General features: G+C 50.2%; 1 pseudogene; it reads right to left on the bottom strand.

Moving 5' to 3' along the window:
• Positions 1-286: 286 nt before the first annotated feature.
• Positions 287-1,184, bottom strand: LOC146200830 (uncharacterized; annotated as a pseudogene).
• Between the last annotated feature and the right edge of the window lie 2,990 nt (positions 1,185-4,174).

A 4,174-nucleotide genomic window follows, 5' to 3' on the forward strand; every position in this document is an offset into this window, starting at 1 on the left:
TTAACTGACATGCTTCTCAAACTGCTATGCACAAGTAGGAACACACCACCACTGCGTGCGTCGCGAGCTTTCCTATACGTGGTATAGGTCGTAGGAAATATTTCACTATCACTCATGCCACCGTCTATAGCCATGACTCCGTTCCAATTACCACGTCTGCATTTGTTACTTCCAGGAGTGAGAGGAACTGATCAGTTTTATTTTTTAGACTACGGCAGTTAATGACAATGCAGACAAGTTCCCTTTTAACAGCACTTTGTTGGTTATCTGAGGGGCGCAGGGATGGCTACTGGTGTACATAAGTAACAGTATCTGTTTCAGTGTTGTACATGAAAGTTTTATCGTCCAAGTTTAGCTCATTAAACCGTAGTTTCATTTTTCGTCCACGTTCTTTAGCAAACTGGATAAGCTTTTTCTTTGTTGCCGACCTTTTGCAGAGTAGTCCTCACTCAGAGCCCAATTGGTATTTTTTAGCTTTCCAGCATTTGAAAGGACACGGTTCTTGTCTTTAAAAGACAAGAATTTAACAATCAAAAAGGTCTCTCCTTGTCTGGCGCATATTTCCCTAGTCTGTGCGCTCTTTCAATAGCCGCTGCATCCACAGAAACATTTAGGTTTTCAGAACAAAAAGAGATTATCTTAGCTTCAGACTGCTCCCACGATTCATTTTCATTGTCATGGATACCGTAAAAAATTATATTATTCCTTCGGGATTGGTTCTCCAAATCATCATGGGATGACTGCAGCGTCAGGCACGCGGTACCAAGTTTTTCAAAACTTTGCAATAAACGCTCAACTTGAGGCTTTAGCGGAAAAACTAGCGACACATTATCTTCAACGAGCTTGACTTTATCAGCAAGTTTGGTTAGTTTTTCTTCAAGCGTCTTTTGTTCGAGCCAAATGGAACGTAGTTCTTCGAGTATCTCGGACTGTTGCCGCTGTATCACCGGAATAGTCTGATAGTGTCGAGCATCTGCTTTTCCAGCTCGGACGATAAAGGCCCTGGGTTTTGCTCTATGTCTCCCACAAGCAATAGCGTTGTCTGAACCAAGTGTGTGTATTCTGAACAGATCGCGATAACATGGTATAGAAGGCGTAAAAGCATGCACACAGCCGCTTTGGGATCTAGCGCCGACTTTCTAAACGATTTTCCATTAACAGAAAGGTAAGAATAACGAACCTGAGGAAGAACACGATGTGAGCGTCTGGCTGCCATGTCGGCGCCAGATCTCGGAGTGGCTGGGTGCCACAACTGGTTATGTAGGTCACGCTCGTGCAGGGAGTTCCAGGGTTGCCAGTCGACGATGCGTTCCAGCGCCGGTAGCGCTGTAAGGTACAGCGGTGAAACGTCGGTCCGGAAAGCCAGAGCAGCAGGACAGACTTGTTCGGTAGCGGCGTCATCCTTCAACAGCAGGGGCGTAGATAGGGCGGCAGCATCGAAAATCGCCATCATCCTTAGGACCTGAGGAAGAACACGATGTAAGCGTCTGGCTGCCATGTCGGCGCCTAGAGAAACCGAACCTACGACCGAGTGCAGGGCTGCAGACGAAAAGGGATAAAAGGCGCCAAAACCGTCTCTCTCGCGGCAAGTCTCGTTCGGAGCGAGAGACATCGTGAATCGAGTCGCATGTAAGTGTGAACACTTGTCGTCGCTCGGTGCTTGTCGCGGGTCGCCCCCTCCTTGACAAATCGAGTCGCCAGTGTGAACCAGCCTTAAGCTTGACCACGCCGGCGCGGCTGCGCGCGTTAAGCATGGAGCGTTTTTTGCACGCGAAAACGCGTCGCACGCCCGACGCCCGCGCCGGCGATTTCACTCCCGCATGGTCAGCAGCCGAACGGCGTTTTTTTTTGCCGCCCAGTCATAGAGAAAGAGATTGGTAAAGAGCGGACACTCCCATAGGGCCCAGCGGCCCATTTGACTGTAGTGCACCAAGCGGCCGGCGGCAACTACTTCCGGTCTTGCTGAAAGGCGCGCGATTTGAATGCTAGCCATGCGGTGCGCCCTTCCCTGCCCTTTTGGCGCATTATTTTGGTTTTAAATAATCTGCTAGTGTTTCTATTTATTTTCAGCATGCATAACAACAGGAAAAATAGATTCCCAGCTCTCTAAACTGGCCATCAACGCAGCTGCGCCACAGCCTTTGCAAAACAGTGTTGCAGAAAAGACGCCAAGTGCTTTGTGAAATAAATTTATTTTGCTGCATATAAAACACAAGAGATGCAACAGATGTAGACGGAGGCATTGACAATACTTGACACACATTAGGCGATGTGCACAATACGGAAAAATAAAAATACACAAGGTGAGAAACAGCACTTAGGTAGAGACAAAAAATAGCATAACTGATTTCCGAATTATTGCAAATGATTTGTAACAAAACAGGCATTATACATAAACTACACAGTCCCAGTAGTGGCTACCTTAGCAAGGGTAACTTGTATTGTCCAGGGCAGAGAGGAGTACTCACGCTTGAGGGAAGGCCACACCATTCACTCGTCGCATCTGCCGTGCTTCGGCTGCAGTCCGTGGGTCCATGCAGTGCTGTTGGAAAAGGAATGAACATGATGCAGAAGGTTGCAATGAAATGCAAGGCCACTGCACCGCGCACACATCTGTGCATGTGGGTGGGTACTGAAAACTTGGTCAGCAGCAGTTATGGTCCAGAACAGAAAAGCTACTCTTGCAACGTAGAGGTCAGGAAATGCAGGCTAACCTAACCTATCTGAAAATGCATTTCTACAGAGCGTGAAATAACAGCCACTAATCTAACAATATTCCTCAAGAGCACTGAACAGCTGAAGCAGTGAAGCTTGCCGCATAATAAAACATTTTTCACTTTAACGTTGTCCCGTTAAATGTAACGCGCCACCACGCAAAACCGCGGCCGGCGAGCACGCCATTTTGGCTTGCCTTTCATACGCGACTTTGTGAAGCGCAGACCACCGCGCTGAGCTAAACTGCCCCGCAGTTTTACAAGAATGAAACATTTTTCACCTTGCGGTTGCCCTGTTAAACGCGACACCACGCAAAACCTCACGCCATGCCACATGTCATCGCGGCCGGCGAGCCATATTGGCGAGCGCCTTGTCATGCCTGTTGGCTGCCCTTCACGTGCGACTTCGTGAAGCGCAGACCGCCGTACTGAGCTAAACTGCCTGAAATACTGCGTAATTTAACAAGAAAGTCAAGAATGAAACGTTTCTCACTTTACCGTTGCTCTGCTAAATGCGACACTTAGCAAAACTATAGCCGTTCGGCAAACTGCGTCAGCATGGCCGCACCGGCCGGCGAACACGCCATTTTGGCGCAACGGCATCCCTTGGTGCCTTCACATGCCACTTTGTCAAGCGTGACGAGCTAAACTGTTCGAAATGAAGCTGCTTCCCGGGAACACAACATATTACACCTCGCCGTGGTTGGGAACCGCCAGAGTTACGGCGTAACGAACTGCGCCTGAACAGCCGGCGCGCCTGTTCACGAGCTGCGAAACTTATTGGCACCGGCCGGCACGGTCAGCGTAAACTGCTTGAAATGCAGCGTAGTTAAGCAAAAAACGTGGCTCACCTTGCCGTCGTTTCCAACCGCTGTCGTTCCGCGCAGCAGCCCACGAGAGGTCTGTGACGCACAAGCGCGGCGAGGCACGGGCACACTACCGCTCCCTTCGACACCTTCTTGTCGTCTGCTCTGGCGGGCTACCGCTGCTGCCGCTGCAGCGAGTGCCGTCGCGCGCGCGTCCGCGCATGCGCACGTCCGTGCCGCCATCCATCAATCGGCGGCAGCGCAAAAAGTCGCGCGTCATTTCCTGGGGCCAGTTTTCGCCGAGTGACCGCTCTTTACCAATCTCTTTCTCTATGGCCCAGTTGCGCGACGCACGCGCCCCCATCCGGCCGTGCGTAGAAGGTCGCGAACATCTTGTTTTCCCTGTCGCCGCAAGCTTCAAGTTGTGGTTTCCTCTCTTTCTTCTGGGTCAGGTGTGTCAAGAAAACAGGCACAGGCATCACTTCCAACAGCTATGGATCTAAATGCAGAAGCCATAGCACAAGGGAGGTATCAGAGGTCCGCTGGCAAGGCTAGCAGCTCATAAACAACCTCCGAGCTCAGCGTAAACACTCGTGCCCCCAGCGGACGGCCCACCTTCACCGAACTCTAACCTAAAAACCTAAAAAAAAAAAG

Source organism: Amblyomma maculatum, chromosome 2 (assembly GCF_055883805.1).
Source record: "Amblyomma maculatum isolate TAMU_Amacu chromosome 2, ASM5588380v1, whole genome shotgun sequence".
Taxonomy (NCBI): Eukaryota; Metazoa; Arthropoda; class Arachnida; order Ixodida; family Ixodidae; genus Amblyomma; species Amblyomma maculatum.